The sequence below is a fragment of the Moschus berezovskii genome, chromosome 2, assembly GCF_049115385.1.
Source record: "Moschus berezovskii isolate FMDL1 chromosome 2, NW_MosBer_1.0, whole genome shotgun sequence".
Classification (NCBI taxonomy): domain Eukaryota; kingdom Metazoa; phylum Chordata; class Mammalia; order Artiodactyla; family Moschidae; genus Moschus; species Moschus berezovskii.
In genome coordinates this window covers 34,570,479-34,592,880 of record NC_142461.1, presented here as the reverse complement: position 1 = coordinate 34,592,880, position 22,402 = coordinate 34,570,479, and the positions used below count along the sequence as shown (strand labels likewise).

The window sequence follows — 22,402 nt, the reverse complement described above, 5'->3', positions numbered from 1 at the left end:
AAGGTTCCATTTGAATATCTCCAAATTCATAAAGTATGACATCTTAACATCTATGTGTATCTACTCTGTATCTACATAATTTATTGATGGGCCATGAATAAATTAGATACTTCTCAGTGGATTAATGGATGTGAGAGTTGGACTGTGAAGAAAGCTGAGTACCGAAGAATTGATGCTTTTGAACTGTGGTTTTGGAGAAGACTATTGAGAGTCCCTTGGACTGCAAGGAGATCCAGCCAGTCAATCCTAAAGGAAACCAGTCCTGGGTGTTCTTTGGAAGGACTGATGCTGAGGCTGAAGCTCCAGTACTTTGGCCACCTCATGTGAAGAGTTGACTCATTGGAAAAGACCGTGATGCTGGGAGGGATTGGGGGCAGGAGGAGAAGGGGATGACAGAGGATGAGATGGCTGGATGGCATCACCGACTCGATGGACATGAGTTTGGGTGAACTCCGGGGTTTGGTGATTGACAGGGAGGCCTGGCATGCTGCAATTCATGGAGTTGCAAAGAGTCAGACACTACTGAGTGACTGAACTCTACTGAACTGAACTGAGTGGGTTATGAGTATGCATTACTTCTCAAATGTCTTAGGTTGGTTTCTTTTTTTAAATAGCTAATACTTTTGAATATAACTAGGTCTTTTGTTCACAAACATCATCCATTAAATTCTTAACTAGCCTAATTGTTAATGAATCTGCCTGCAATGCAGGAGACCCGTGTTCAATTCCTGGGTTGGGAAGACCCACTGGAGAAGGGATAGGCTATAAACTCCAATACCCTTGGGCTTCTCTTGTGGCTTAGCTGGCAAATAATCTGACTGCAATGTGGGAGACCTAGGTTCAATTCCTGGGTTAGGATGATCCCCTGGAGAAGGGAGAGGCTACCCACCCCAGTATTCTGGCCTGGAGAATTCCATGGACTGTATATATAGTCCATGGGGTTGCAAAGAGTTGGACACGACTGAGCAACTTTCACTTACATCAAATCCAGATTTGAAAAACTCTTCAACATTTTATAAAGTATAACAAAGACTTCTCATTACATCAGTGAGGTATATTTAAAGGACCAGGGTGTTTTGAATTAAAGTTCAAACTTTGTCCTTAACTATTCATTTTATTCCTACTCAGAATACTCTTAATATAAGGGAATTACTTGGATAATTTTCCTATTGTAGTCTTAAAAACGAGCTGAATTTGAAATGAAAATTATTTTAATTACCATGACAGAAAAATCAATATATTATTTCTTTCCAGTAGTTTGTTTCATATGAGTTCATTTAAGAAGTGAAATTATGTCAGATATAACATATGCACATTATACAGTTTTAGCATGTAAGTGGTAGCTCAAGTCATAATGGTAGCTCTATTTTATAAGCTTTATTTTAAAACAAAGTATCTAGTCTCTCTGCAAAGAGAGAGGGATACTAAAAATAGATTCTTAGTTTAATACATGTTCTCTTTCTTAGTCTCTGTTTTTATGCTTTGTTTTTTCCATTCCTTTCTGTTGATTTTTTTTTAATTAATTTATTTTAATTGGAGGCTAACTACTTTACAATATTGTGGTGGTTTTTGCCATCTATTGACATGAATCAGCCACAGGTTTCCCCCATCCCAAACCTCCCTCCCTATTCCATCCCTCTGGATTGTCCCAGTGCACCAGCCTTGAGTGCCCTGTTTCATGCATCAAACTCAGACTGGTCATCTATTTCACGTGTGGCAATACACATGTTTCAGTGTTATTCTTTCAAATCATCCCACCCTCGCCTTCTCCCACAGAGTCCAAAAGTCTGTTCTTAATATCTGTGTCTCTTTTGCTGTCTTGCATATAGGGTCGTCGTTAACATCTTTCTAAATTCCATATATATGCGTTCAGTTCAGTTCAGTTCAGTTCAGTCGCTCAGTCGTGTCCAACTCTCCGAGACCCCTTGAATCACAGCACGCCAGGCCTCCCTGTCCATCACCAACTCCCGGAGTTCACTCAAACTCATGTCCACAGAGTCGGTGATGCCATCCAGCCATCTCATTCTCGGTCGTCCCCTTCTCCTCCCGCCCCCAACCTTTCCCAGCATCAGAGTCTTTTCCAGTGAGTCAGCTCGTCACATGAGGTGGCCAAAGTATTGCAGTTTCATATACTGTATTGGTATTTTTCTTTCTGACTTGCTTATAAAAGAATCCAGTTTCATCCACCTCATTACAACTGATTCAGATGATTATATTATTTTAATCTAAACTTTGTTTCCAAAATTCTTACCTCCAAAGACAGTTGTTGAGATGGGGGAAATAAAATTGTTGGACTGTGTAACGTTTTACAGAATATACTAAATGTTTCTCAAGTTACATGGATACATTTTATTTAATACTTTTTAAAGCATTATCTCATTTAATTCTCACAGCATTCCTTGAAAACAAACAATAATATTATATGCCCTGAATCTTACAATGGAAGAAACAGATTTAGATTTGTAAATGGAATAACACATGAGCTTATAGTTAATTAGGTACTTATGATTGAAACACATTTTCTAATTCTGTCTTAATGCAGTCTTAAATTTCATGTTTTTTTTTTCTCTGTAGGGATAAATGACATGAATCTAAAGCTTTAGATTATCCAAAATTCATTTAAATTTGGCTTTAGAATGTTTTCTGTTTGATCACTATTAAAATTAATATGTAGTTTGAGTGTGCAGCAATTGAAGGTGAAAGATTGGTGTGATAATAAGAGCCTATAAGAATAGAATCCAGTGCATTTAAATGATAACTGAGCCCCCCTTAAGTATACTGTTGGAGATAATTGAGAGTTCATTCTAAAAGTCTAAGACAATTCTGTCCAATGTGATAGTTGTGAGACAGATCCTATAAATATTGCAGGTAATGAGATCCAATGATTATCAATGAAAAGATTCATATTAGTAGATTTTGGAAATTATTTTCATGTGATTGGACTCATTACTTTTAAACATAAGCTGTTAACATAATAGTATATAAAGGTCTATTGTAATTAATCAATACATAAAATTTATACAAATACTACTAGTCATTTCTACATATTTATGTTTCTACATTGGGAAAGAACCTTAAATTCTTATACTTTCAAGCTTTTCCTAGTTGTTATTAATAGATCCCTTATATAAAAAGATCAAATTTCTGCCTTCTGCAAATAGGCACTCCTTTTATTATAAATTATCTACAAACTCATACTCCTCATTCCTGTTCACATTAGTAAAACTAGTGGCATAAATAAATAGATGACATTTATAATCATTTATATGATTCTTTAAATAATCTGGTTATTTTCAAAGTAATCATAAAAGACTATTGAACTATGAAATAAAGGAGTGAAGAAGAATCTGTGCTTGTTTTTTGTGGAGTAAAGGCTTTCTATAGTTGCTAATTTATGATTCTAAGAATCAGCTGACTTTGAGATGGTTATGCATTCTTTGGCAAAACAAATCTGAAAGCTGTCACTAATGTTTTCATTTATTCTCATCGTTTTCATTGTGCACTAAAAGATTAAAAGTATAAAACTGTATTTTGGAAGATTGACAGGTTGTCTGGGCATATGCCACATTAGTTCCACAGTCAAATGTGTTTTGCACGATGCAAGTTATACAGTGTTTTTCAGGGCAACAAAATAAGTCACACATCATTCCTTACTGTCCAACCTTCTTTCAAGCCAGGATGATGAAAGAACTAAAGGTCAGTTCCAAATACAGTAAGGTAAAGAAAATGAGGCCAGGTATGAGACAGTAGGAGAAAAGGAAGTTGAAAGAGCAAGATGATAGGAACAGAGAGTCTGAGATGGAAGCTTGAGATTGCCGAATTGCTGTTCTCAAGCACATTTACTTTTGGTCCCTCAATTTAGGAGCAAATGTGGAAAGGGATGAAAGTATTCTAAGCTTGGGGATAATTGAGCTCCTGATAGTGATTGTGGGAACCACCATGAAATGAAAATATTTGGGGAAAAATTTCTAGAAAATTTTAAAAATAAAAACTTGAATTTGCTACATGTCAGCAACTATTTACCCAGTATTTCCATTGTGCTATGTTTTTATTTATTTTTTATTGAAATATATTTGACTTACAGCTTTGTGTTACTGTCAGGTGTAGAGCAAAGGGATTTAGTTATATATGAGTACATATGAGTAAACATATATATTATTTTTAAGATTCCTTTCCATTATACGTTATTGACTTTACTTCCCTGTGCTATAAAATAGGTTCTTGCTGTTCATTTTTTCTAATGCATACTAATGTATGCTTATTAATTTCAAACTCCTAAGAAAGCATCACTACGAACAAAGCTAGTGGAGGTGATGGAATTCCAGTTGAGCTATTTCAAATCTTGAAAGATGATGCTGTGAAAGTGCTGCACTCAATATGCCAGCAAATTTGGAAAACTCAGCAGTGGCCACAGGACTGGAAAAGGTCAGTCTTCATTCCAATCCCAAAGAAAGGGAATGCCAAAGAATGCTCAAACTACCGTACAATTGCACTTATCTCACACGCTAGTAAAGTCATGCTCAAAATTCTCCAAGCCAGGCTTCAGCAATATGTGAACCGTGAACTCCCAGATGTTCAAGCTGGTTTTAGAAAAGGCAGAGGCACCAGAGATCAAATGGCCAACATCCGCTGGATCAAGGAGAAAGCAAGAGAGTTCCAGAAAAACATCTATTTCTGCTTCATTGACTATGCCAAAGCCTCTGACTGTGTGGATCACAATAAACTGTGGAACATTCTGAAAGAGATGGGAATACCAGACCACCTGACCTGCCTCTTGAGAAACCTGTATGCAGGTCAGGAAGCAACAGTTAGAACTGGACATGGAACAACAGACTGGTTCCAAATAGGAAAAGGAGTACGTCAAGGCTGTATATTGTCACCTTGCTTATTTAACTTATATGCAGAGTACATCATGAGGAACGCTGGGCTGGAAGAAGCACAAGCTGGAATCAAGATTGCTGGGAGAAATATCAATAATCTCAGATATGCAGATGACACCACCCTTATGGCAGAAAGTGAAGAGGAACTCAAAAGCCTCTTGTTGAAAGTGAAAGAGGAGAGTGAAAAGGTTGGCTTGAAGCTCAACATTCAGAAAACAAAGATCATGGCATCTGGTCCCATCACTTCATGGGAAATAGATGGAAAAACAGTGGAAACCATGTCAGACTTTATTTTTTTGGGCTCCAAAATCACTGCAGGTGCTGATTGCAGCCATGAAATTAAAAGAAGCTTACTCCTTGGAAGGAAAGTTATGACCAACCTTGATAATATATTGAAAAGCAGAGACATTACTTTGCCAACAAAGGTCCGTCTAGTCAAGGCTATGGTTTTTCCCGTGGTCATGTATGGATGTGAGAGTTGGACTGTGAAGAAAGCTGATTGCCAAAGAATTGATGCTTTTGAACTGTGGTGTTGGAGAAGACTCTTGAGAGTCCCTTGTACCGCCAGGAGATCCAACCAGTCCATTCTAAGGGAGATCAATCCTGGGTGTTCATTGGAAGGACTGATGCTAAAGCTGAAGCTGCAATACTTTGGCCACCTCATGCGACAAGTTGACTCACTGGAAAAGAGTCTGATGCTGGGAAAGGTTGGGGGCGGGAGGAGAAGGGGATGACCGAGAATGAGATGGCTGGATGGCATCACCGACTCTGTGGACATGAGTTTGAGTGTACTCCGGGAGTTGGTGATGGACAGGGAGGCCTGGTGTGCTGTGATTCATGGGGTCGCGGAGAGTCGGACACGACTGAGCGACTGAACTGAACTGAACTGTACTGAAATTATCCCTCCCCCACTTTCCCCTTTGATAACCATGTTTGTTTTCAATGTCTGTGAGTCTGTTTTTTATTTTGTGAATAAGTTCATTTGTAATAAGTAATCTAGAGATGGCTTAAAGCATTTGGGGGGATTTGCATAGGTTATATGCATATACAGTACCATTTACTATAAGGGTCTTGAACATCCGTGTAGTTTCTATCCGTGGGCAGGGAGGGTTCTGGGACAGTCACCTGGGGAAAAGAGGAACTGCTATGCTTAATTAAGCATAGATCACTTATGGCAAATTACCACTGTTTCATGTCATCAAAACACAAAAAAATGACTGAAAAGAAAGTGAGGAAAGCCCACATATTTTGGTTTGCATTTTGCTTATGCTATAAGGAAAAGCTTGAGGTATTTTCCCACTAATCATCTCATGCAGGAGCTTGGTGGTTTTGAGGACTTGGTCTTCGTGATGAGAGATGATGGGGAAGAATGTTTTCGATCTTGGCAGAATCCTGATTGGCTCCTCAGTAGTATTCGAAAGAGATCAGGACAGGGAGAGGTCATTCAGACAAAAGGAGATGTACAAAAGTGTTAGAGACTCACAAAACCTTATTAACTATTTTGCTTGTGACTGACTCTTATCCAAGTTACAGAGAAATCAAAAATTCTTCTGAAAACTACCCCCAAATCATTTATATTTTCATACATATATCAGCTTGCAGTTCAGTTTCCTGTCATGATCTGACTGTATAACTCAGTAATTTTCTGAAATAATCAACTATTCCTTTATATCCAGACATGGTTTCAGAAAATAACATTTTCTTTTGAGATAAGCACCTATTTGGATTTTGGAAATAAAGACAGTAATGAATATTTTTAATATTGGTCTAAAGAGATGAACATCTGATTCCCTGAGAGAAATAATATTAAGCATACTCATTTTACAAAAGAAATAAAAGTGTTAAGAGAAATAAAATATATAAACTGTCCATGATTATTCAGAGTTTAATTTGTACGCTTTTCATTTGGTGAATTATTCATATGCTTTTATTCTCTTTTTTAATCTTAATGCCTACCTTTCTCTATTTTTCATACCTTCCAGAGAAAAAAAGCAGAAACAGAAGAAAACCCCCAAATCATAACAATGTCTGTTTTCTCTCTACTATTCAAAATAATTGTTTTTAGAATGGAAAGTTTAAAAAAAAAAAAAACTAGCATAGTAGGAAGTAAAATTACTAGGAAAGATTAAAGAGTTCTGGGCAGCTATTTTAAGTGTTTTAATTGGTAGTCTTTTGTTTCAAACAGATTTTAGTCTAGAGTACTAATACATAGGACTCCTTTGTTTGCTGTTTTAAACATGTATCTATTAATAACTATAAATATATCTCTATAAGTAGAAACAAGTGAATAATAGAAAATTTGAGGAAACCTTATAATTCTAGCAAATGTAGGTTCCCTGCAAGTTGGAAGATGGACTGATCACCTTTAATGATCACCTATGACAGCCATATGGAAAGAAGGTCCCTTGGAATAAGGCAGGATGATAGATTGGATACAAATTACAGCTCTTAGGCAGAGTAGATCCGCCTTCTCCTGAGAGACAGTAATTTAAGATGATCCTACTAAAATGTAATGAGATGGTAATGAAGCATAGTAAATAAAAAGTGATACAAGATGTCTTATGACAAGGATTTGATGGTCTTATGTGCTAAGGGGTGGGGGGTGGTGCAAAGGTAAGAGAGAAGGAGAAAGATTTTACTTTTGAATTTTTTTATAAGTCAAACCCCCTACTGTTTCAGTCTTCTCCAAGAGGCTACTTGTGTAGCTTGAAGAGATAGAAAAACCCTAAATAGTTCCAGAGGTCCCAACTGAGTGCCTAAAGTGCTCACTGTGTTCCTCCCAGCAGTTTCTTAATAAGAATTCTAGTCTCTTTTTCAGTGGTTCTTCCTACCTTCTTAACTGATAACTTTCTGCATCTTGGGATCAAAAAAGTCCTTGAAGAAAAAACCATTGCTAAATATTGGGCTTATATCCCAGTGCCTTTCTTCTTTCCAGAATCCCTGCTGTTCAATATTTGGTTTCTTTGGCAGCCATGAACTGTAGTTCATTATTTATAAATATTTATTGATTATCTATTACATACCAAGTACTGGACTAGAAGCTAGGTAAGAATTGAAAACAAAAACAGATGTGGTCTTTGCCTTCATGCAATTTAAAATCTACTGGAAGACAGATAGACATCAAGTAATTGCTTAAATATACAAGTAGAACTGAAATTGAGATAAGTGAAAGGAACTACAAGGTGCTGCAAAACCATGTATTAGGTAAAACTGACTTTGCTAGGGAGGTCAGGAGATGACACTTTAATTAAGGATGAGTAAAGTGGGAGGCAGGAGGAGAAGGGGATGGCAGAGAATGAGATGGCTGGATGGCATCACTGACTCGATGGACATGAGTTTGAGTGAACTCCGGGAGTTGCTGATGGACAGGGAGGCCTGGCGTGCTGTGATTCATGGGGTCGCAAAGAGTTGGACACAACTAAGTGACTGAATTGAACTGGACTGAACTGAACTGAACTGACCTGAAGCAGAGGAGGAGAGTGAAGAGCATTCCTGGAAGAGGGAGCATAGATGCTAAAACTGTGTGCACCACGGAGAGAGTAAGAGATGGAGAGAAGGCCTGTGTTCCTAAAACAAGAGAGAACTTTGGGAAATTCCACGTGTGACAGGTAAGATAATGCTGGAGGCCAGTTCATGCAGTGCCTTTTAAGCCTAGCTAAGAAGCTTTGTCTTCTTCATCCTCAGCGCGAGAGGTTTTTGAAAGATTTCAAGCAAGGGGATAATACAGTGAGAAATTCTTATTGGAAACAATGACCTGTATTTCATTAAGTATTATAATATCAGTTTTGCTGTTGAAGAGTCTAAAATTCAGAGAGATTATCAGATATTCATGATCATAGCCCTATTAAGTGATAGAGTTGAGATGCAAACTCACACCTCTGTTTCTTGGCTTAGTGATCCTCTTTTTAACCCAAGTTGCTTTCTGTGAAACAAGAGCACACATGGAAAGGACTTAAAGGTAAATACTGCTGATTCAGTTTGATGACCCCTGGAGAAGAGAGGTCAGTCTTAAGCTCTGTATTTTCAAACTAGAATAAAAAAGACCAGACTGGTGGAGAAATTGATGTTATGGCATATAGGGAGTAGCTGAAGGAACTACGTGACTTTCCACTAAAGAAGAGAAAGGGGAGTGGTTGGATCATGCCAATTATCTTCAGATATTAAAGAGTACAAATTTACTCTATAGGGCTCCATAGAGCTAACCAAGGCCAGTGGGGTTGATGTACAGGAAAGTACATTTTAAGTTCTTAGAAGAATTCTCTGGAGATGGGTGTTGTCAAACTCTAGGATTGTAGTAGAATTTTTCCATTACGTAGAATATATGAACAGAGCTTGATTGCTACTTGTGAATTACATTACAGAAAAAAGATTATCCATGGAGCAGATAAATGAACCCTGTGACACCTAATAGTTCTCCCAACTCAATTCTGGGATTCTCTGATATATAAATAATTAAATGTAGTATTTTGAATTTAATAAAATAAAATTTTAATTTTTTAAATGAAAAAATAAATTGTTTAAAATAAAAAAAAACAAGTATAAAAATATACTAAAATGTCTATAAGGCAAATAAATTTTCTCATATTTCAAATTACTCTTTAAAAGTATGTCTTATTGTAAAATGATTTTTAAAAGCTGAGTTCTATGCACTGTGGCAAATCAGACATACCAAGTTATATGAAAAAGATCAATTCCTTGAAAAGCTTTCTTGAGAAATATTGATCATTAATTTAAAAAATTAGACATGCTAGAAATTGCTGTATATGTACAATAAATGGAGTTTTATTATCCAGTTTTTATGTCTAACTTGATCGTTGCTTTAAAATTGATGCTTCCTTTGTTAGAATAAGGCGTTGCTAATGTGCTCAGCATGAAGCTAGTAATGTTTCAAAAAACTACAGAGAGCATTGTCCTGTTAAAAAACAAAAAAATTATAAATGTTGAAGTTTTTCAAGTGAAGAATGATACCTGCAATCTGGGATGTTCGTTTGTGATTGTTCACTGAGGCCTGTTTTACAGCCTTGTTACCAGCAATGAATATACCTTTTGCTTCTGCCACCAGATGGCAGAAGTAGGCATTGTTAGCTAGGAGTTTACAGTTAAAGTGTTTTCATATATTTTAGGTAATTGAATTAAATCAAAACAGACAATTTGAATGTTTTTAATAGCTCTTGTGACAAGTTTGGTAATGGTAAGATGGAAAATATTAGCCAAGTGAGACTTCGGAATTAAATTCATTGTAATTTTTTAAGTATTCCCATAGAATAGCAGCCACTTTTATTAAAAAGAAAGTTTCACAACAAATTTCCATGGACATGTTTTAATGCATTGTGTAAAATTTTGATTATTTGTTTATAAATTGCTGTGTCAATATAAAGGCAGTGAGTGGACTTATAAATAAGGGTAAATTTTAAAGCCAGTGGACTTATAAATAGGGGTATTTTTTAAGCATTATGCACATGTAAAGGAAGAAATGTATAATATAGTTATTAAGACATTAATAGATGATTTAAAGGAAAATTTAGAAGTGTTGCAAATAAGATTCAAACAAGTGCATGTATATTAATATAAAATTACCTGACAAACCTTAATAAGTTCAGTTGAGTTCAGTTCAGTCGCTCAGTCGTGTCCGACTCTTTGAGACCCCATGAATCACAGCACGCCAGGCCTCCCTGTCCATCACCAACTCCCGGAGTTCACTCAAACTCATGTCCATCGAATCAGTGATGCCATCCAGCCATCTCACTCTCTGCCATCCCCTTCTCCTCCTGCCCCCGATCCCTCCCAGCATCAGAGTCTTTTCCAGCGAGTCAACTCGTCGCATGAGGTGGCCAGCGTATTGGAGTTTCAGCTTCAACATCAGTCCTTCCAATGAACACCCAGGACTGATCTCCTTTAGGATGGACTGGTTGGATCTCCTTGCAGTCCAAGGGACTCTCAAGAGTCTTCTCCAGCACCACAGTTCAAAAGCATCAATTCTTCGGCGATCAGCTTTCTTCACAGTCCAACTCTCACATCCATACATGACCACGGGAAAAACCATAGTCTTGACTAGACGGACCTTTGTTGGCAAAGTAATGTCTCTGCTTTTTAATATACTATCAAGGTTGGTCATAACTTTCCTTCCAAGGAGTAAGCGTCTTTTATTTTCATGGCTGCAATCAGCATCTGCAGTGATTTTGGAGCCCAAAAAAATAAAGTCTGACACTGTTTCCACTGTTTTTCCATCTATTTCCCATGAAGTGATGGGACCAGATGCCATGATCTTTGTTTTCTGAATGTTGAGCTTCAAACCAACTTTTTCACTCTCCTCTTTCACTTTCATCAAGAGGCTCTTTAGTTCCTCTTCACTTTCTGCCATAAGGGTGGTGTCATCTGCATATCTGAGGTTATTGATATTGCTCCCGGCAACCTTGATTCCAGCTTTTGCTTCTTCCAGCCCAGCATTTCTCATGATGTACTCTGCATATAAGTTAAATAAGCAGGGTGACAATATACCACCTTGAAGTACTCCTTTTCCTATTTGGAACCAGTCTGTTGTTCCATGTCCAGTTCTAACTGTTGCTTCCTGACCTGCATACAGGTTTCTCAAGAGGCAGGTCAGGTGGTCTGGTATTCCCTTCTCTTTCAGAATTTTCCACTGTTTATTGTGTTCCACACAGTCAAAGGTTTGGCATAGTCATTGAAGCAGAAATAGATGTTTTTCTGGAACTCTCTTGCGTTTTCCATGATCCAGTCGATGTTGGCAATTTGATCTCCTCTGCCTTTTCTAAAACCAGCTTGAACATCTGGAAGTTCATGGTTCATGTATTGCTGAAGCCTGGCTTGGAGAATTTTGAGCATGACTTTACTAGCGTGTGAGATGAGGGCAATTGTGCGGTAGTTTGAGCATTCTTTGGCATTGCTTTTCTTTGGTATTGTAATGAAGACTGACCTTTTCCAGTCCTGTGGCCACTGCAAAATTAACTTATCTAGATCCTATTACAAAGGGATACATGACTTCTTTAATAAATAGTAAATGCCGTGGTTTATCAAGAGATGTTTTTAAGGATCAGGAGTCATTAGCTTATTTTCAATATCAATTTACATTTTTCATATCCATTCACATTTTCTGAAATTCTTGTTCTGTTCTTTAAAATTCTGCTTCCTTGTGTCCTATTAACCCTTCAGCCCTCCATATCTGACTTATCATCCTCATATGATAAAGGAAATAGTCATATCTAGTAAGTTTGTCTTAGAGTCATTTATAAGGACAGTTTCTTTGCCCCCCAACAGATTGTTTTGATTTTAAACTCGCAATGGCAACCCACTCCAGTACTCTTGCCTGGAAAATCCCATGGACGAAGGAGCCTGGTAGGCTGCAGTCCATGGGGTCGCTAAGAGTCGGACACGACTGAGTGACCTCACTTTCACTTTTAACTTTCATGCTTTGGGGAAGGAAATGGCAACCCACTCCAGTGTTCCTGCCTGGAGAATCCCAGGGATGGTGGAGCCTGGTGGGCTGCCGTCTATGGGGTCGCACAGAGTCAGACACAACTGAAGCGACTTAGCAGCAGCAGCAGCAGCAAGTGATGAAGCTGACTATGCTTTCCTTCTGAAAACATGCTGTTTCCTTGCCTTGCATAATACCACACTGCTCCATATCCCTTTTTACATTCCCTTTTAGTTTAGTCTCTTTGGTGGGATGGGCTTCTGGTCCTGTACACTACCTGCAGATGTGAGAGACATAGAACAATTTGTTTTCTCTCTCAACATTTCTTTATATTTGGTCATTCATTCTTTTGCCTCCAAATGTTATATCTGTGGTGAAGTCTCCCAGACACCCACCTTAGACCATTTATCTTCATTGACCTCCAGGCTCATATCAGTTTCCTCCTTGAAATGATTCTCTTTTATTCTAGTATTGATACAGTTCCTCTTTGGATGTCACTGACTTTATGTAGAGGCTAGATTAGTTTTCCTGCATAGCCTTCTACGTTGTGGCGAAAAAAGTAAAAAAAATATATGCTACAATAGAAACCACAACCTACATTTTTATCACAAGTTAAAACAAAAGATGACTGTACACTAGAGTGTACAGCTGTGTATTATCACAATTCTCCTTCATATGTAGGATATTTTTATGAGATAAGCTTGTGATTTTATTAGCCAGTATAAATTAACTACAGTGACCTGTAAACTTTTTTGATCTAAAAAAAGTATTTTCCATAACAGTTCAACAAACACACATACATAATGCATTGTTGTTGTTTAGTCGATAAGCCATGTCCAACTCTTTGCGACCCCAAGAAATATAGCTTGCCAGTCTCCCCTGTCCATGGGATTCCCCAGGCAAGAATACTATAGTGGGTTGCTGCTTCCTTCTCCTGGGTATCTTCCCAACCCAGGGATGGAAACTGTATCTCCTACTTGGAAGACAGATTTCTTCCAACTGAGCCACCAGGGAAGCCATATATAATGTGCAAACATATACAAAAATGAAACAAAAGTCTCACCAAAAACATACCTTAAGTGTTAATTTTTTGAAACATTTTTTTTTTTAAGCAGTCTTAGGTATACAACAAATTTGATAGGAAAGTATAGAAATTCCCCCATGTTCCCCCTCCCGTTACATATATAGCCATTATCAGCAGAGTGGTACCTTTTTTAAAAAATCAAAAATGAACTGCATTGACACATTATAATCACCAAGGTGCCCAGTTCATCTCAGGGTCCACTTTAATGAAGTGAATAGTGTTGTACATTCCATGCATTTGGACAGAAGTATAATGACATATAGCCTTCCATGATGGCTCTGATGATAAAGAATCTGCCTGCAACGCAGGAGACCTGGGTTCAATCCCTGTGTCGAGATGGATATAATTACATGTATCCATCATTATGTCATTCAAAATGTTTTCACTGCTCATAAAAAATTCTGTACTCTGTATTCCTCTCCCCATGAACCTCTGGCTACCATTGATCTTTTTACTGTCTCCATAGTTTTGCCTTTTCCAGAATGGTGTATTGTTGGAATCTATTTTTAATTTTTTTCTCTCTCCTTGAAAAGAGAGGTTCAAAGCCTTTATAGGACCACTTATGGCCCACCAGAACCAAACAGACTCTACGTGGCAAGCTTCCCCACTGAATACTGTAGTTTTTCTTCTAGTATCGAGTCCTGTCCCACTGGTTCTGCCCAGCAGCCATGTAGAGGTACAGGGGGACACATGTTGGATAGTTATTCATAGGAAGGTCATACATTTTGTGCCCCTTGTCACAATGAACCCAGACTCCTGTCAGCTGTGTTGTAAGCAGATGAGCCATTTCTTCAGTCCCCCTTCTGTGAGCACACCCCACAGAACTAAGATATTAATAAAGGATTTTGAAAATTTATTTCTGTATAGAGCAGAAGTAGCTATACAACTGAGGTATGATTTAATCTACCAATTAGAATATTCAGGGCTCAAATGTAAACTTGAGCTAGTGCGTGCATGCTCAGTCATGTCTAACTTTTTGTGACCCCATGGACTGTAGCCCACCAGGCTCTTCTGTGGGATTTTCTAGGCAAGAACACTGGAGTGGGTTGCCATTTCCTACTCCAGGGGATCTTCCCAACCCAGGGATTGAACCTTTGTCTCTTGAGTCTCCTGCCTTAAGTGGATGGGTTCTTTATCACTGCAGTCACCCCAGTGCATGTTAATTCACACATGTGTTAATTCATAAATTTTTTAAAGTAGGGATTCTTAGTTTATAATTGTTTTTTATATTAAAGTATCTACCAACTTTCATGGATCTCTAATGTATATTTGACATTTATTGTTTCATCTGGCTTGGAATGGGAAACTGCCAAGAGTCATTCCCCCTGCAAGGCTAGTTAGTGGCCTATGACATGTCTTGGTGTGAAATATTTTGCCCAGCTGAAAACAGGACTGCAGTCATGAAAATTCTGATGAGAAGTGGGGAACTTATGTAAACCCGGGGCGAATTCATGTCAATATATGGCAAAACCAACCAATATAATATTGTAAAATAATTTGCCTCCAATAAAAAATAAATTAATTACTTAAAAAAATAAAGATGACTATTCTCACGTGATAAGTATGACAATTTAGGCTAAGTAACTTACTCAAGGACAAAAATGACTAGTGCAGAGGAGCTGTGGCATGAACCAAGAACTCTTTGACCCTAAAGGTATGCTCTTTCCATATATACCATGAGGTCTCACCTTCAACTTGTGCCTTCCATCTCAGTTTATTAAATTTGTTATTAATTTTTTGATGTACGTAATCTCTCAGATTTTGATGAAAGAAATTTTCTAATGTTCTTCATCACGATTCCAAGAACAATGGATAGTATTTTTTAAAATAAGGAAACAATCAATCAATAAAAAGAGTGTACTGGGATGAACCAGAGGGATGGGATGGGGAGGGAGATGGATGGGGGGTTCAAGATGGGGAACACACGTACAGCCAGGGCAGATTCATATCAATGTATGGAAAAACCAATACAATAATGTAAAGTAATTAGCTTCCAATTAAAATAAATAAACTAGAAAAAAAAGAAAATTCTGATGAGAAGAATGTGAGATATCCAAATTTCGGCAAATTAAAAAATTTGAGAATTTAGTTGGAAATCCATAAGACTTTATGACATTGTTAGGCAGGTGTGGAGAAAAAGAGAGTGAGCTGCACAGTCAGGAAAAGAAAAGGGAAATTTATTAGAGGAAGATGATAGGGTGATTGACCCTTAAGAAAAACCAGCATGCTCCTTTTCTGACAGGGTCTTTCTTATACCCCATCAATGAAAAATTCTCTGAAGGGATGGTTAATTTTTAGCTTGTAGCTGAATCCTGCAGTCACATAGCCAGAGGTCTGGAATCTGGTGGTCTCGTAGCGTTGAGAAGGTAGGTGGCAGTGGGAAAACAGAATGTTATTTGGGAAATTTGGTCAGTTTCAAGGGTCATTGTGACTTTATTCTTTGTGAGGCCAACATAATGAGTCATTTTAACAATGAGCCCCCATGTAGGCCCTATCAGACATGAGCCTTCAGAAAAGACAAGATAATATAAAAGATGAAAGTTTTCCAGAGAATATAGTTATCTCCTAACTGTATCCAAATGACACAGGTGTGGGGACATGTCACCTCTTCAAAGAAGGAAAATCTCAGGTTAGCCATTTGATGAGAGAGTTTGAAGATACAGAGAACACATCAGAAGGGTTTGAGAAAATGAAGTCAGCATAGCAGGAAGATTAAGGGACAAAGACTATCAGAGCATGAGGGTTTGGGAAAATATTTGCCTTTAGTTGGGTGGTAGAGGGTTGCTGGGATGGTGGGATAACTAATATTACTTGGCTTTGAAGCCAAATCCAGAGTGTGAATCTCAGCATTTTGGGTGAAGTAGAAAAAGAACAACTTTATTGCTTTGTCAGGCAAAGGGGGATACAATGGACTAAATCCCTCCAAACTGGAGAGGATAGTGAGGAATTTTATAGTACTAGTTCAAAGAGGCCATGATCAGCTCATGAGCATTCTTCTGACTGGTTGGTGGTGAAGTAAGTGGGAGTCAGCATCGTCAGCCTTCTGCTTCCAACCGGTCTGGGATCTGTGTGCTTGTGGGCAGGTAGTTAACTTCTCCCACCTGGTAGGGATTTTGGTATCTGCAAAACAGCTCAAAGATACAAACCTAGACAGCATATTAAAAAGCAGAGACATTACTTCACCAACAAATGTCTGTCTAGTTAAAACTATGGTTTTTCCAGGATTCATGTATGGATGTGAGAGTTGGACCATAAAGAAATCAGAGTGCCGAAGAATTGATGCTTTTGGACTGTGGTGCTAAAGAAGACTTGTGTCAGTCCTTAAGGAAATCCTAAAGGAAATCAGTACTGAATATTCATTGGAAGGACTGATGTTGAAACTCCAATCCTTTGGCCACCTGGAAGAACTGACTCATTGGAAAGACCCTGTTGCTGGGAAAGATTGAAGGCAGGAGGAGAAGGGGATGCCAGAGAATGATATGGTTGGATGGCATCACCAACTCGATGGACATAAGTTTGAGTAGGCTCCAGGAATTGGTGATGGACAGGGAAGCCTGGCGTGCTGCCGTTCATGAGGTTGCAAAGAGTCTGACATGACTGAGTGACTGAACTGAACTGAACTTAGGGGGAGCCAGAACCTGCCCCAAGGCTGCATTTTTGTTTCTTTTGACTGTTCCTCCCTTGTCTTTCAGCATCCCAGCCCTTCCCTAATTGGCAACTGTTTGAACCTGCTTCTTGGTTCTCAAGGAAGATCTTGGAGGCTAAAAGAAGCCTATATCCTGTAATCAAAGAAATGGGAGATACAGAAAGGCTGTTGTGTCCAGAAGCCCCACAGGGTTTCAGCTTCAGGTATTCAGATATTGGCTTCAGATGTTTTGATTGTGGAACTGGTTGAGAGTCCCAGATAATATCTGGTCAACTGTTAGTAGGAATGTGAAGGTGCTGATACGTCAAAGTTGCTGTCAGTGTCTTATTGTTCAGAAGCACATTTCTGTTCTGGAACAGTGAGCAGGGTCCTGTAGGCTTCCCAGGTGGCTCGGTGGTAAAGAATTCACAGGCCAACACAGGAGAGGCAGGAGACTGTTTGATCCTAGGTCAGGAAGATCCCTTGGAGAAGGAAGTGGAAACCCACTCCAGTATTCTTGCTGGGAAATGCCATGGACAGAGGAGCCTGTTGGGCTACAGCCTGTGGGGTCTCAAGGAGTTGAACATGACTTAGTGACTGAGCCCAGTGATGAGTAAGGACTGCTGTGAGGATTGTGGTGTCGCGTTTGGCCCTCCTTTTGGTCCTGGCTTATGTATAATGTGGAGAACAAGAGAGAATTAGTGATAAACCTAGGCCATTCTGGAAATCTTGTTTTCATACCGACTTTTACTAGCTATGAAAAGGAAGCAATAGTTAATGCATATACCTTTAAGAAGAATTCAAATGTATTATTATTTAATTTTTACACTTTTCTGCTTATTTTTAAGCAAAGACTTCTTTCCTGGATTAATAGTGTAAACATTAGGGCTTGTCACTCAATATACCTCTTGGGAATACAAAATCTTTTTTATTTACTAATGACTATAATTAAGGTACATGTTTTCTAAAAAGCCAGCAATTAGGCTCCACAATAAGCATACAGTACTGTTAGCTGTGACAGACAAACCAGGGCATGATGAGGGTTTGCTTCCCTTTCTATTTCCCTCCAGTTTACATCCTTATCAAACTCTTAAATACCCTGTGCCTGTGTATGCATGTGTGCTTCTGCATGGATGGTCATGACAGCACAAGAGCGGTAGGCTCTCAGCGCAGTGAGGAGGACCAGTGCTCTCACTTGATGACCAGCTGGCAGTTTTCCTCTTTGGTTTCTCTTCTTCATTCCTTCCCATCCTTTCTTCTATACCCCAGCACACTTCACTCCTGAAAAGAAAGGAGATGAGATGAAAAATGTAAAAATGCAGCTAGAAAAAGAACAAAAGGCAGATGTGCCCCCTGACTTCTGAGAAGAAAATGAAGTCTCCCAAGTTATGGCATTTAGTCAGGCAGGTGATTGAGGCCTGAGATGACTTTATACTGATGATAGATAGATAGATAAAATGTTTCTTATTTTGTTTCTGTTGTTTAGTCACCAAGTCGTGTCCGACTCTTTGTGACCCCATGGACTACAGTACTCTAGACTTTCTTGTCCTTCACTATCTCCTGGAGTTTGCTCAAACTCATGTCCATTGAGTTTATGATGCCTATAATCCTAACATAAAAATGAGCTGTAACTATCAGTAAAATTGCTCATGAATGGCTTTAGCATGGTAGGTCACTGGGAAAAGTCAGTGACCTCTCTACTTGACCTCCCTAGGGAGTAGGGACGGGCCCATCCTGGAAACTGTATGGAGGTGGCTGGACAGCATGGGTTGACTGCTGCAGGCTCCTTGAAGAAGTTCAGGCAAGTAGAAAGAATATAGAAAGAGAAAATACATAATCATGATTTCAGGGTTAGGGGCAATTCAACAAAAGCTAAGGAGTGGGTATAATAGCAGGAATCAGCAGCACAGTGAAGCTGAGATAGGGACAAAGAACGGGGAGGTTCAGAGTCACACAATGAGAAGAACTGGGGTCCTTGATACTTGTTTAAAGTGAGTCACAAAGAAGAGAAAGGCCAAGAGACAGGACCAAGTGTGCAATCACTTGAGAAATACCCATTTGCTAGAACTGGGACTTAGGAGCAGAGCAAAGTGGTAAGAGTGATGTGTGCTCAATTGCCTGTGCAAATGAAGCCAGGGCTGGGCTAAGATATTTGTCTCTGACCTGATAGCAGAACCAAGACTGAAGCTGGGGGCTAAGAGACTCAGCTCTGGGTAATGGACAAAGAACAGGAAACCTAGTACATTGTTACAACCAGAACATATTTTAAAAAGTAATTAGAATTGAATTTAAGAGAAATGTGATTCTTTCAACTGTTGTACAGTAATTACCTAGGAGCAGGAGTGTACTTATTTTGGGAAAGAAGGTGAAGAGGATTACAGAGAATTGGTTCTGGGGAAAAAAGAACCACATTTTTACCTCAGAATATACTAAAAGTTTTATCTCTCCTAACATCTGTAATTGGACATAGGCTGCAGTCAATGGGGTTGCGAAGAGTCGGACACAACTGAGCGACTTCACTTTCACTTTTCACTTTCATGCCTTGGAGAAGGGAATGGCAACCCACTCCAGTATTTTTACCTGGAGAATCCCAGGGATGGGGGAGCCTGGTGGGCTGCTGTCTATGGGGTCGCACAGAGTCGGACACGACTGAAGCGACTTAGCAGCAGCAGCAGCAACATCTGTAATATTTGGTATCCAAATATTTTAATGCTGCTTAACCTAATAGAGAACATTTTATTGATTAATTAATTTATTAATATAGCAGTTATTATTGCATTGCCCTTTAATTCATGTAACAAGGGAAAAGCTATCTCACCTTTAGGAAACTGGGATGAGTATTTAAAAACAAAACCTGTTTTGTCTCCTTGTCTTGACACACTGTTTCTTATGTTATTAACATTTTAAAAATTTCAGATAACATAATATGAAAGTTTATGAGTTGTACATGTTTATAAAAACAGAATAGGATTTTTAAGATTGAGGAACTATCAATCTACAGTTTCTCATTTGATAAGCAAAAAAATTAAAATTAAAAACTGTAAGAGGTTATAAAATTGACTCTCTTTTATGACTTAAACATTTTTTCAGAAGTTCTGCTTTACCTTCAGTTCTGTTCAGTTCAGTTCAGTCGCTCAGTCATGTCCGACTCTTCACGACCCCATGAATCACAGCACGCCAGGCCTCCCTGTCCATCAGCAACTCCCGGAGTTCACTCAAACTCATGTCCATCGAGTTGGTGATGCCATCCAGCCATCTCATTTTCTGTCGTCCCCTTCTCCTCCCGCCCCTAATCCCTCCCAGCATCAGAGTCTTTTACAGTGAGTCAACTCGTCGCATGAGGTGGCCAAAGTACTGGAGTTTCAGTTTTAGCATCAGTCCTTCCAATAACATGAGAAAAACTATGACAAAGTCACTAACAATAAGAACAAGCCAGATAAACTACAAAATCATAGCATTTTGTATGCCCATGAGAGAACAAATGTTACAGGAAACCAGGTGAACTAAATTCCAAAAGGTGACAGAACCTTCAAAGAGACAAGGCACACAAATGATACCACCTTTAGCAGAGCAAGGAACAAAAATATGAAAACTGCACAAGTGGGGAAGAAGTAAGGAACGGAAACTTCAATGAGTTCTTAAAGGTCAAATGTCGGCTAGTAATGCAGACTAGAATCCCTAGAAGTCCCATATCCAAGGTGAAACAACCAATCTTTTCCATAGATCTCTATCCTGTGCTCACCAGAAAGATTTGGGCCAGGCAGGACATCTGAGAGAACTGTCTTCAACAGTGCATAGACAAAAATCCCCATCTGCTTTCCACACTTAAATCTCATTGCAGCAAAAGCCATCTGCTGCTGGAGGAATGGTAGGCAACCCACCTGTCCCCTTTTCATAGGCAAAACTAAGTGAAAATTGCATTAGTCATTCAGTCATGTCTGACTCTTGGTGACCGCACAGACTGTAGCCCACCAGGCTCCTCTGTCCATGGAATTCACCAGGCAAGAATACTGGAGTGAGTAGCCATTTCCTTATCCAGGGGATCTTCCTGACCCAGGGATTCTTTACCATCCGAGCCACTAGGGAATACTTTCATAAGTAAAGGTCGGCTGTAAATGGGGGACAGATCAAAGTGAGTTATTTACCCTGAGAGAGGAATGAGAAATGAGTTCAGTTCCCGATTCTTGTGCTGATAAAAGGCAGTGGTTTGTGCCACTGGAGAAGTGCAGGAAGCTTGCTTATCTGATAGTCCTCAAAGATACAGAACATAATTTAGCTGCTGTCAAGTGGAGGGGCAGAAGTTCTGAGAAAGCCAAACCCTGAAGCGTAGATGTACAGGCATGCCTAAGATTGAAGCTGGACCAGGAATGTTATGAGCTTTGGACCAAGTAACATGCAGCATACAATAGTCTACTGCCGAAGGTGGAACAAGACCATGGAGAGAATCTCCTTCTGTGTGGCAGACAGTGAAGCAGAAATACTGGGAAACACTCTTGGGTATATCAGACCTCCCAATAAATACAGGAAGCAGCAATACCCCACTGGAGGAATTAAAATCTCTGTGATGAAGTGAAGGTTAACTACAGCAACAAAACTTACACATTAGACTAACATTAAGGACCTGAATGAAGAACTGCGTCCATCTCTGTGTGTAAATACTGTTTATGTCAGGCTCTATTTGCAGTAACCTACGTGCCTTCAAATATTACAAAACACACACACACACAAAGCCAAAAAAAACCCTTATAAAAAGATAAAGTAGTAATACTTTTTTATCTTTTTTATTTTTTAGATTATGAAAATGTGATAATACATTTACAGGAGATTTGGAAAATACAAAACAAAGTTACATGTAGTTCCACTATGTATTAAAATTGTTCACTTTAAGTAAGTAAATTAAGATTTTTAGTTGGAGTTTCTATATCAAGCTCTCAGAAATTAATAGAATGAATGTGCAGAGAAGTAGAAGAATATAGTTGACCTGAAAAGCATTATGAACCAATTTGACATAAATAAGATTTATGCAATTTTCACACAACATTAGGATACAAATTCTATTCAAGTTCCCATAGGCTATAAACTAGGAGACCCTGGAACATATCCAGAGACAAAAGACCAGGTGCAGAAATTTCATGGTCTAAAGGTATTGAAATCATTCAGAGTCTGTTCTTTTATTACTGTGGAATTATGGTAGAGATCAATATCAAAAGATATTTGAAAATAACCTTATATCTTCAAGTGCAGTGTCACATTTACCAAGAGAGATCTTTGACTTAGCAAAATTAGCCATTGAAAGCCTCAATAATGTTAGAAGATTGGAAAATTACAGAGGGTGATTGCAGAGAAGAAAGCATTTAAACAAGAAATTAATATCAAAATGA

The 22,402-nt window shown here is 38.7% G+C and overlaps 1 protein-coding gene and 1 non-coding gene across 3 annotated transcripts in view; one reads left to right on the top strand and one right to left on the bottom strand.

Annotated features, from left to right (window-relative positions):
• SPAG16 (sperm associated antigen 16) overlaps positions 1-22,402 on the top strand; it is a 1,112,034-nt gene that overhangs the window by 444,089 nt on the left and 645,543 nt on the right. The window lies entirely within an intron of this gene.
• LOC129538768 (small nucleolar RNA SNORA11) lies at positions 14,085-14,214 on the bottom strand. Its single transcript, XR_008682309.1, has one exon. It is a non-coding gene; the product is annotated as a small nucleolar RNA SNORA11 (small nucleolar RNA).